Here is a 12,893-nt window from a genome sequence, read left to right as displayed (position 1 = left end):
GTCTCTGTCAGAGCAAGCATTGAGCTTAATTTTCATGATCTATACTTAAAGTTCTGGGATAAGGTCAATTCAACAACATTGAATAAGGAGATTTTAAAAGCTACATATGAGAACTGCAAGGTACCTCTTCTAGCTTCCCATTTGCCGCATTTAATTAATATCATAGTTAGTGATGAAAACGTACGTTAGTATTATTATTATTATTATTTTATTGTTTTTCTTCCCCTTCTAACAAGTGCTTTGAAGGTCTGAGCTTATAAATTTAAAGAACGTTCTTTGCTGAAAAATCTTGGAAGCTGGCTTGGAAAATTTGCAATTGGAAAAAATCAAGTACAATATGCTCATGAAATTGATCCAAAGGTGTTAATAATTGAGGTATGTGTCCGTCTTTAATTCCTTTTTAGTTACAGAGTCCCAGAAACAGATCGAAGGGCATATTTTTTATTAGTGTTATTTGTAGGGTAATAACTATTTAAGATTCCAATGCATCTTAATTGGATTGTCTTAAGCATATGAGAATGGGTTGATTATTGTTGTGAACCAGATTCATCTGCTTTTAGTTATTTCAGTGCTTTATTTTTATATCCATGTACTTGTGATGCAGGTACTGGAACCATGCCGAAGTATTGCTTCATATCAGTTTCCCAATCCTTGGACCATGGGAATTCTTGGTTTGCTTTCTGAAATTTGTGCACTACCAAATCTGAAAATGAATCTCAAGTTTGATATTGAGGTATATTTATATTTTTCTTTTGAATTTTGGCTTCAAAGTTTATGACTAAAGTTTGTTGTCACATTCAATTATCTGTTTTCCATTTTCTCTTTGTATTTTAGGTTCTGTAACTACAAGAATTACACCCTATGAAATTACTAGTCTCTCTCTCTTTCTTACTCTCCTTTCTTCCTTTTCTTTTCTCTACCTCTTCTTTTCTTCTCTTTTGTTCTTATATTATTCTCTTTCTAACCGCTCTCTCTCGTTCGTCCATCCACCCTGATCCTACGTATATCAGCTTGCCACCTGTCCCACAACATACACTGCAGTTCTCGGCAGTTAGGGTTCCGTGGCTCCTATCTAATGCACCCTGTAGTATCTTCATTACTCTGACTACTGCCCACTCACCACCCCTGCCATGCCCCGCAGTTCTCGGCGGATATGGTGCCGCGGCTCAGATCCGCTGCACCCAGTCTTCTCATCACTATTCTGTATACGGACCCTTCGCCACCCATGATGTTATATGTCACGAATTTGACCCCTACAGATGCCCTCTCTCGGTCCTATTGGTAGTCCGCGGACAACCGATAGGGCCAAGACCTAACGATCTCACAACCTGGTTTATCTCCATTATTTTAAGATGTTCCATCTGTTGCGTGACACGTGTTCTATCATTATTGTCGCGTGAGAACGGCGCATGCACCGCACAAAATCTGATCTCTCGATTCTCGAGACCCACGTGTCCCATTTCCCCTTGTCCCTCTTTTTGCAATTACGCTTTTGCCCATGTCTTTTCAAATCCCGCCCAAACCCTTCATTTTCCTCAACACCTATAAACCACCAATTCTTCCTCTCATTTTTCATTCTTCTTCTTCCCCAACTCTTCAACTTCTACCCGCTATTCCTCTTTCTCAAGGCTCCCTCCTGCTCCGTTTGCGTCCGTTTTGGTCCTTCCACCACCTTGGCTATTGTTGCATCTCAGGTTTGTCTTCCACCTTCTCACTCCCCTTCGTTTATTGCTATACTCCAATTTCAATACTGTTTTCGCATTCTTTTCTCTCTCATAACTTGTGTTCTTCTTCCATTCTTCACCTGTCCCCTCTTAGTGTCCATTGCGACATGTCGGGATCTGATTCGGTGGATTCCTCCGCCGCCAGATCCGATGGATCCGGTGCTTCTTCATCTAGATCTAGCCACTCTACCGCGGACAGGTCGGACTCTCTGACGTCTCGCTCTTCCAGCCCAACCGCTATACCCTCTACCTCTGGGAGGAAGGCTTCTCTTCCTCCCCCTCCATCATACTACCGCCGCCCTAATTTAGAAGCAGTTAAAACTGCCTATGGCATCCCTGATGACGTGTTGCTAGAGCACGTGACTGGTGTTACACATTTTCCACACTTGGTAGCACCGCGGCTAGGATGTCTTGTCGCGACTGTTGGCCAGATAGCTGCCGGCTTGCGTTTCCCCTTAACTCTTCTCGATATCGAGGTATGCAACCATTTTAATATTCCGCCTTGTCAAGGCATATGCAACTTTTGGCGTGATGTACGCCGCTAACCATTACAACGAAACCCACACCCCTAAAATCCAACTCTGCGACATAATCGCCCATTTTATTTGAAAAAGAGCACTAAATTCGGAAGCGTAGGGTCCACTCCTCTTGTACACGTCTGCGGAAGAAGTCTTTTGTTCTCCGCCTTACAACTTCAGACAAGGTGTGATACTATTATCCCTTGTATGTGTCTGGAAGTTTTATTTCCACGGACCTCCCTTCAGAAGTTTCTCTAAGGCTGTGTTTGTTTAGTGGCAAACCTTTAGTGGGAAAATATTAGATTTGCCAGCATTTTCCCACTAGAGTTTTGCCAGGCTAATTTGTAGTGGGAAAATTTTAGTTTGCCAGTGTTTGTTTGCAAAAATTCATAGTGGGAAATTATAAGATTTGCCGGTTTTGCCAGCGTTTGTTTACATGGGTTTTTTTTTTTTTTTTTTTTTTCCGTGGCAAATGATTTTTTAACTTTTTAGAAATATTATTTTTTTGGTTTCCAAACTCAATGAAGTATAAAAATAGAAAGAACATTGAATTCCTTCGTGAACTTTCCAAGTATGGCGGGTGAACAAACACCTCCATTGGAGAAACAAATTCAAATTCCAATATCCCATTTGCTTTCAATAAACATCACACCACTAACATACTAAAATATTTCTACAACACCATTTCATTAACTCATCATCTTGATACATCACCAAGGATCATCAACTATTGCAAAGATGGAACTACCAAATTAAGCAAGTAAATTGGACAATTCAAAACCTAGTCCAACATAAGAATTTTAAAACCAAACATCCCATTAAATTAAATGCTTGAAACCTCTACTCACATATGCAAAACATGGAAATGAAAAGAGCAACCTCTTTGCAACAAAGCATTCAAATAGCAAATAAATAAATACCAACAAAGACTCACTCACTCCAAGGTCCAACAGCCCGCAAATAGCAACACGCCCAACAATAGTAGGCACCCAAAGACACCCAACACACATTAACCACCACCACCCTTAACACCTCCACACTTTGCGAAAAAGAATGGTAACAAAGCGCCAAACCCAACAACACATTAACCCGGCTGGCACGCCCCATGCACACACAAGACAATAAATGGCAATCTGCCAAACCCACCACAAGACACACTTCCATGACAACAGCAAAGACCAACACACCCAAACCACCACACGGAACAACACCACACCCAACCACTACAGCATAGACCCCAAAGACAAAGGCAACCACACCCCACACACACACCACAACTCACCAACAACACCACACCCAACCATCTAAACCAACCTCTTAAAGATCACACCCACAACACTCACCCAACAACACAAGGTCCCTTTTCACCACACACCACACACTTGCACACACACCAAACACACAACATCACACACACACACACACACTCACCACCCAACCTCCTTCGCACAAAAGAAGACACATAACTCACCAATCCTTTCAAGCCATACAACCAAGATCTCCCACAACCAAGGCACACACACATCCCGACACACACCACTACCCCATCGATACCACACTCACCTTCTTCCTACCACACACTCGTGTTAGACAGATTGAAAAGACGATTTTACCCATCCCCAAACCAAACCAAATAATACCAATTATAGTGAGAACAAATCAAACCCTCTTGAAATCAAACCCAAAAATCCGCACGGACATGACCTCTAGAAGCAAACTCAAACTCAAAGGGACTCATCAGAATGTAAAATTTTACAACAAAACATGTCAAAAGGTGAAGAGCCAAAATCTACAAGCCTTGTTGTCAGCATACACTATTTAGAAAATTAAAAGCCCCCAAACCAAAAAGCCGGATTGCCCCCGTTTTCAAAGTGGGAAAAAATCCATGGCAAAAAGAGTTTTTCAAGAGCCATCAACCCAAATGAGCTAATGCTAGAATGCATCTAGTGGGAAAAAAACCCGGCAAAGAACATTCTTCGTTTAATTTTGAAACCCTCCCTCATCCGATCTTTGTGGAGATATGGCACCCAAAGATTTAAGGCTCGAGACCGTGATGTAAATATACCCCGACGACCGCCCTTGACTTGATTTTCATTAAAGATTTGGGAAATACGGATTCTATTTTTTAAAATTCTCATCTCCCCCCCGAAAAAGACCAAGTATATGGCTTACTCGGGCTCCTTCTCCTCTCATATCAACATCCATTTATACTGGTTGGGAAAAAGATTTTTTTTTTTTCTAACGGAATACCTCTAGCAAAGCTGAGGTTCTGGGGCAGTGACCGGACATTGGCTATGCTTAAAGGTGCGCGGGGTGGCTTTTCCATCAAAGGCCAACACTTTGGACTCTCCGAAGTCGGAGAAAACAAGAGATCAATGGCCCCAACGGGTGGAAAGCCAAGCATGCCCAGCTTGGAGAACAGGACCGAAAAGGGTGATCTTCGGATCGTGCGCGCACCGGAAGGCCCAAAGAGATCAATGGCCCCAACAAGCATGGACAAGCACCGCGCGACTCCACGATCGGCCGGGTCACCTCCAAAATGGAGAGCCAAGGGAGATGGAGAAGCTTGCTACTCAGGCTGCAGTGGACAAAGCTGTGAAGGATGCGGCTGATCGATTCCGAGTCCTAGCTGAGAGGAAAATTGCTCGTGAATTGAAGAGCCAACTCGAAGAGCTTGCTGCAGCTTAGACGTCTGCTTCCGTTCCGACTCGGACCCGGCCGATGCTCAAAATGCTGATGTTCAAAATGCCTCACCCTCTATTGCTTCCGATTCGATCCCCGATACGCCAAAATGCTGTGCTTCCTGGCCGGTACTTCCAAATACTTCACCTCCCCATTGATGTGGATGTTGACTCGAACACCGCGGTGGAAGGGGCCGAGGTTTCTTCCCCTCAGGGGGTGGTTGCAGGGCCGCAGTAGCTTGTTTGAAATATATTTTTGTACCCTTGTTATTTTGATGTTCACTCTCTAACAGTATATTTTGCAATATGTAACTTGCCTGTTTTTCTGGGTATGCCCAGCAGGCAGGTATTCAATCAAATGTAGTGTCTTTTGTTATCACCTTTACTCATTTTGTTCAATCATATTCTTTGATTCATATGCGCCCATCTGACTTTATTTTACTCTCTTGACAAAAGTGGGATCTCTTCATTGGTGCCTATATTATGTCCTTGCAAATAATTTTTAATTGGCTGTGAAGCCTGTGGGGCCAGCTCAATTTGACCCTATGTTGATTCAGACATATAGTCCGCGAAGGGCTCTTCCACCCCTTTGTCTTTGGTCGGCTGTGAAGCCTGTTGGGGCAGCTCAATTTGCCCCCAAGTTGATTTGGACTTAAAGTCCGCGAAGGGCTCTTTCCCCCCGGTGTCTTTGATCGGCTGTGAAGCTGGTTGGGGCAGCTCAATTTGCCCCAAGTTGATTTGGACTTGTAGTCGGGCGGCTCTTCTCCCGGGCCGTGCTTTGATCGGTCAGTGAAGCTGTTGGGGCAGCTCAATTTGCTGTTTGTTGTTCTTCATGCAATATCTTATTTGTTAGAGGAATCAACACCCTCCTTTTATTCAAGGAACTAAGATAACCAAAAGACAATATTTCAGGCTCTCACACATAACTTTATTCATTAGCAATTCTATTTTGACTCTGCTACAAATAGAAATAAAACTAACTAGAGATCGCCTCTCGCTTATGGAATTTTTCAACATTCGATATTCCATGGTTTCTCTATCATTTCTCTTGCCAAGTCTTTAACCTGTAAGTTCCCGAAGTACCCTTCTCTGTCACGACATAAGGTCCCTCCCAGTTGGGACCCAATTTACCATCATTCTCTTTCTTAGTGGCCAGTATAACACGTCGCAGTACCAAATCCCCCTCGCGGAAAGTCCGCGGCTTCACTCGCTTATCATACTATTTCTGCAACTTTCGGTGATATTCCTCCAGTTGTATGCACACTATTTCTCTTTTCTCCTCTATGAGGTTCAATTCGGTGGCCAAGATCCTCTCATTTATTTCCAATTCCACGGCTTTGGTTCTTGTCGTTTTCTCTATCATCTCCACTGGGATGACTGCTTCTACTCCATATGCCATTGCGAATGGTGATTCCTTAGTAGACGTCCGCGGTGGTGCGATAAGCCCACAACACGTGATTCAACTCGTCCGCCCACGCACCTTTACGATCTTCCAATTTTCTCTTTAAGTTATCCATTATGATTTTGTTCAACGCCTCGGCTTGACCATTTCCCTCAGGATTATAGGGGGCTGAGAACCCCTGCTTCACCCTAAATGCCTGAAGAAACTCTCGCACTTTTCCTCCAGTAAACTGAGTTCTATTATCCGCGATGATTGTATGGGGCAGCCCGAACCTGCAGATGATATTCTCCCATAAGAATTTCTTCACATTCTTTTCCTTCACCTGTTGCAGAGCCACACCCTCCACCCATTTGGTAAAATAATCCGTTGCAGCCAACATAAACCTCCTTTTTCCGCTTGCCATTGGCAGAGGCCCAACAATATCCAGCCCCCACATGGAGAATGGCCAAGGGCTGAACACATTGTGCAAGGGCTCAGCTGGAGAATGTATGAACGGTGCAAACCTTTGGCATTTCTCACATTTCTTGGTGTACTCTGTGGCGTCTCTCTTCATATGAGGCCAAAAATACCCCTGAGATATCAACCTGTGAGTAGTTGTTCGCCCTGCGGAATGACTCCCGCAATCGCCTTCATGCACCTCTGCCAAAAACTCCTGCGCCTGTCGCGGCCCTATGCATCTTAGTAATGGGCCGTTGAAATTTCTCCTGTATAGGTCATCCTCCAGCAATGTGTACCTCTGACTCCGCTGTTCCATTCTCCGCCTCTCCTGTTTATTCTTTATCTTTACTCCCCTCAAGAAAGCCTTTATCGGTTCCATCCAACCCTAATCCCACTCGGTGGTGAGCCAAACGCCAGCCTCATCTGATGTACTTGGTTTGCTCAACACTCTAACTTTAATAGACCGACCCTCTGATCCAGGACGAACCGCCGCTACATAAGCCAAAGCGTCGGCATGTCTATTCTCTCTGCGGCCTAGGTGGGCAAACTTTATTTTGTCGAACTTGCTTGCCCTTCGCTGTAAGACTTCCAGGTATCTCGCCATCCAGGGGTAGCGAGCTGCAAATCCTCCGTTCACCTGACAAACTACCAAATTGGAATCTGAAAACATAGATAACTCACTCACCCCCAGATCTCTAGCCAAGTCTAATCCAGCTATCACATCTTCATATTCAGATTCGTTATTTGAAACCGCAAACCCCAGTTTCATTGATAGTTCAAGGCGATTGTTCTCAGGAGTTACTAACACGACCCTAATTCCATTCCCGGTATCCGTAGCAGAACCATCCGTGAAAACTCTCCACCCATTCGCGATATCCTAAGGATCCAAAGGATCGTGAATCGACCTCCCCTCCGATTCCATTACCATTTCCTCTCCCCGATTGGGATCTTCTGGCGGGAATTCGCCGGAAGCTCCGCCATGGCTTCGCGCTTTTTTTAGCCGCCCCGATCCGGTATGTAATCTCATAAGAACTTAGTAATACCACCCACTTCAACATCCCTACGACTTCTCGCCCTCAACGCTTTGTTTGAGAGGCAAATTTGTCACTACCACCACGAGAATGAACTTCAAGTAAGCAAGGCTTCAGCTTAAGGGTTGAAAATATCAAAGCCAAAGCATACTTCTCAATCCTACTGTACCGGGTCTCTGCATCCAGTAGGGTTTTACTTTGAAAGTAAACTGGCTTTTCTATCTTGTCGATCACTCTCACTAGCACTAAACTTATTGTGTACTCACTAACTCCCAGATATAAATGCAACTTCTCACCCTGTTCCGGTCGTGATAACAATGGCGCCTTCCCTAAGTAATCTTTCAACTCCTGGAAGGCTCCACACTCTGTGGTCCAATGGAAGTCAGGAGTTTTCCTCAACAAACGATATAGAGGGCGGCATTTATCCGAAGACTTGGAAATGAATCTGTTAAGTGTTGCGACCCTACTAGCCAATCTTTGTACTTCCTTCACATTCTGTGGAGATGGCATCTCAATCAATGACCGAATTTGCTTTGGATTTGCCTCTATTCCGCGGTGGGTGACTATGTAGCCCAGAAACTTTCCTGAAGTTACCCCAAATGTGCATTTCTCGGGATTGAGTTTCAGCTTATGCTTGCACAGTATGCCAAAAGTCTCATGGAGACCTTCTAAGTGTTCCTTTTCTGACATACTTTTTTCCACCATGTCGTCAATGTATATCTCGATCCCCCTTCGAATCTTGCCTTTGAACATCTTTTCTCCCAACCGCTGAAAGGTAGCACCCGCATTTTTCATGCCGAAGGGCATCCTGGTGTAACAGTAGGTTCCACCTTCTACCACAAAGGTGGTTTTTTCTTGGTCAGGCCCATACATCGCGACCTGATTGTACCCCATCGATGCATCCATGAAGGAAAACACCTTATATCCTACCGTTCTATCCACTAACTCATCCACCCGGGGCATAGGGTAACAATCTTTTGGCATTCCTTGTTTACATCTGTGAAGTCCACACACATTCTAACCTTGCCGTTCTTTTTTGGTACCGCGACCACATTTGACAACCACTCCGTAAACTCTACCTCCCTTATTATCCCCGCCCCCCTTCAGCCGTACCACCTCTTTGCGAATACCTTCTGTGTATTTGGCTCTTATGCTCCTCATATTTTGTCTTATTGGCTTAGCATTTTCATTCATATGCAAATGATGACAGGCGTACTCTGGGTCTAAACCAGTGATATCTTCGATTACCCATGCAAATACATCAGTATTGTCCATCAAAAACTGCACCAGCTTGCATTTCCATTCCTCCGGCAAGTCAGCTCCAACCGATGTAAACTTTTCTTCATCTCCCACCCCAAGGTTCACCACTTCCAACTCATCTAAAGTTTTCGGTCCCAGCGGAGGCTCATACACTTCTGTTTCCATTGCCTCCTGTAATTGCTATGTTGACCCTGGTTCGTGTGACGGCCCCTCCCTTTTGGTACCGCGGACCATATTTTTTACTGTAACTTGATGGATGTTCTCAGGCTACCACTTGATCCCCCTTATTTTGTATGTTCCCCATTAGCTGGGGCCGGACCACCGTAAAATGTCGATGGGATGGCCTTCATTTCGTGGATCCATTTTTCCCTAAGATGGCATTATACGGGGGAGCTAGAATCCACCACCATAAATCTTGTGAATACCGTTTGTCGGGCCGATCGTGAATTGGTAACATCAATTCCCCCATGGGCTCTGTCATGCTGCCATTGAACCCATACAGATTGGTTTGAGGAGCTTTCAACTGATTTCTACCTATATTCATCTCCTCCATGGCCCCCTTAAACAACAGATCTACTAAATTTCGCAGTCTATCAACACTCTCTTTACCAGATAATTACCCATCGCTATAGTAATCACCAATGCATCCTCATGCGGGGAAATTATCGACTCCAAGTCCTTCGGGGTGAACACTATGCCTTCCTCACCCCGGCGGTTCCCTTTAACTAATCAGCGGTATCGGGACGACCTCGTTCACTGTTGTAAACTCATTTGTCTTTCTCACCTTTTTCTCGTGTGCATTTCTTCCCAGGGTTTCTCCACTAAAAATGACATTGATGGTACCTAGAATTCTAGCCGGAGCAGGCACTCTCTTGGCTTGGCGAACCTCTGTGACAAACTCCCTGAGTATCCCCTTTTCAATCATTCTCTCCACTAACCACTTCAAAGCATAACATTCATTCATGGCATGATTCCTAATTTGGTGATAGGCATAAAATGGCTTCCCTTCTATTGCCACCAGTGTGCTCCACAGACCCTCAAAGTACTGTTGCCCCTTAATTAGAGGCAAGATTTCCTCTAAAGGGGTGCATTAAGAGGTGTCCGCTTTCGATTTCGGTATGGCTTCCTCTCTCAGATATCCCTTCTGCCGCGGTCTCCCGTCCTATCCGGACCTCGGCTCTCCCCTCTGTACGCTCCTTTCTCTCTTTCTTCCATTCTGCTTTTTCCCTTCCGATCATCTCGGTTGACAGCTTGCACTGCCTTTCCCGCTCTCTTCTGTTCCTTCGCGTTCCTCTGCATTATATCCTCGTAGCGTATGTATTTTTCTACCTTGGGATACAAAGCATGCAACGAAGTGATTTCGATTTTGGAAACCGACTCATGAACCCTGGTTCCCTCCCTCAAGCCATGCTGGAAGGCTATTACCGTGGTATGCTCATCTAAATTTTCCACTTTCAAGGTCTCCTCCTTGAACCTGCACAGGAACTCTCTCAATGATTCAGTGGACCTTTGTTTTATGTTGAACAGAGCCATGATATCAACCACCCTTCTTTTCTAGTGTATGAAGTGGTCAACAAACGCGCGCTCTAGTTCTTCGAACTTTTTGATGCTCCGCGAAGCCAACCGATAATACCAATCCGAGGCTCCCCCCTTTAAACTTGCGGGGAACATCATGCAGCGAAGCCCATCATACTTACTCTCCTGCTATAACGGCATTTGCTATCGAAAATGGTGCAAATGATCCGTCGGGTCTCCCTTCCCATCATACCTCTCGAACCTGGGTTGGGAGAACCTCTTGGGCACTTCCGAATTCCATATCGAATCTGCCAGAGGGTTTTTGTTGAGGCTTGCAACCTCCTTCTGCGTAGCACTCCCTATCCTTCTCAATCATAGCATGTACTACCTCCAATGTGATACCCACCATTTTCTCTGCGTCCGGTGGTGGGTGCTCCTCATTTTCCCCCTCCACTTCGCTGCTTCGATTATCATTCCGCTCCGTCTCACCATGTGTAATCTCTCTCTCCTTTCTCAACTCGTCATTCTCATTTCGTAGCCTGACTATCTCCTCTTGGAGAAGTCTGGTAGTGTCCGCCGCCACGTCAGATACTTCTTCCTCTCCTACTCTTTCCACCTCGGTGCTCTCCATTTCCTCCACCACTTCTCTAACTGTTGCTTTCTTAGGTCTTCCTACTCCTCTTTTCACTACAGTAGCCATTTTTCTTTCGGGTCCCCACAGACGGTGCCAAATGTAACTACAAGAATTACACCCTATGAAATTACTAGTCTCTCTCTTTCTTACTCTCCTCTCTTCCTTTTCTTTTCTCTACCTCCTTCTTTTCTTCTCTTTTGTTCTTATATTATTCTCTTTCTAACCGCTCTCTCTCGTTCGTCCATCCACCCTGATCCTACGTACATCAGCTTGCCACCTGTCCCACAACATACACCGCAGTTCTCGGCAGTTAGGGTTCCGCGGCTCTTATCCGATGCACCCTATAGTATCTTCATTACTCTGACTACTGCCCACTCACCACCCCTGCCATGCCCCGCAGTTCTCGGCGGATATGGTGCCGCGGCTCAGATCCATTACACCCGGTCTTCTCATCACTATTCTGTATACGGACCCTTCGCCACCCGCGATGTTATATGTCACGAATTTGACCCCTACAGGTTCTATTTAAGAACTTCGATGTATGAAAGATCAAAGATGTAAAACAAACTTAACTTCTTAAATATTGGGTTAGGGAAGTCGAAGGAAATCCTAATTTTTCCAACAAAGATATTGGGGCTTCCCAGCCAAAGAACGTTTCTGAAGTCAACTTTGGGATTGTTTCTTTAAGTCAAGTTGAGATGCTGCTTTAGGTTGCAACTTAGTCACATCCTGTTGGTCATTCACAATTATTATTTCAGGTTTGTATGTTCAAATTAGTGTTCGATATTTAAGGTTTTTGTATAATTCTCTGATCTGTGTTATTGCAAACCTATTTGGGGGATGTAGTACACTGCTCCACTTCATTTAGCTCCTGGTGTTTTGGTTAATGAGGAAAAAATGGCTCCCTTAAGCATTTCTAAGAGGCTTCCTTCTGGTCAGGGACTCTCACAACAAACCTTATCTCAATCGTCATTTTCTGTGAGTCAAGTCTTCTCTAATTATCACCTTATGCACTGTTGTATGATAATTTCTGTTGGGTTTCTTTTTGTTAAAGATTTTTTTTTCTCCCTCTGCTACCAACACTGATTCCATACCTCCGAGCTAATATTATTAGTGTGTTAGGCCTTCATATGCACTTTTAGAGGTTTAAAACTTTTCATTGACTTTACTTTTAATTGGTGTTTTAGAAAAGTACTTTTAACTAGTACTATAGTTGGGGAATGTTAAGTTTGTGACACAATGTTTTCCAACAGTATTGTCCCGGGTACAATAGAGAGGGCAATTAAAGAGGTAATGACTCTCGTTGTTCAGCGCAGTGTTACAATATCAACTCAAACATTAAAAGAGCTTGTTTTAAAGGTTGCACATCTTTCCCATCTTACTTTTTTTTATTATTATATATATTTATCAATTCCATGCCTGTTAATTCTACTGCTTCGTTTCTTAAAATGAAATGATATGGAAGGATTATGCAATGGAATATGATGAGAGTTGTATTTGGTAATCACAGGCTAGTGAATGCATTGCTCATGAATGTCTATCATGTGTAAGGACTCGGAATTTGCTTAAGTGCAATTTGGCAACTTATTTATACTTAGGTACAATATGTTTTGGCTTAATAAATTTGGGTTACATGGCTGGGCACAAGCTAACTTTCTGAATTTTCTAGAAGCATTATAGTTTAGCTTAG

At 44.0% G+C, this 12,893-nt stretch overlaps 1 long non-coding RNA gene across 1 annotated transcript; it reads left to right on the top strand.

Moving 5' to 3' along the window:
* The first annotated feature begins 253 nt into the window (after positions 1-253).
* On the top strand, positions 254-12,592 carry LOC147481248 (uncharacterized). Its single transcript, XR_015204595.1, has 3 exons — positions 254-375; positions 605-733; positions 12,457-12,592. It is a non-coding gene; the product is annotated as an uncharacterized LOC147481248 (long non-coding RNA).
* The last annotated feature ends 301 nt before the right edge of the window (positions 12,593-12,893 follow it).

Source organism: Coptis chinensis, chromosome 8, assembly GCF_015680905.1.
Source record: "Coptis chinensis isolate HL-2020 chromosome 8, ASM1568090v1, whole genome shotgun sequence".
Taxonomy (NCBI): Eukaryota; Viridiplantae; Streptophyta; class Magnoliopsida; order Ranunculales; family Ranunculaceae; genus Coptis; species Coptis chinensis.
This window is presented reverse-complemented; position numbering and strand designations above follow the sequence as displayed.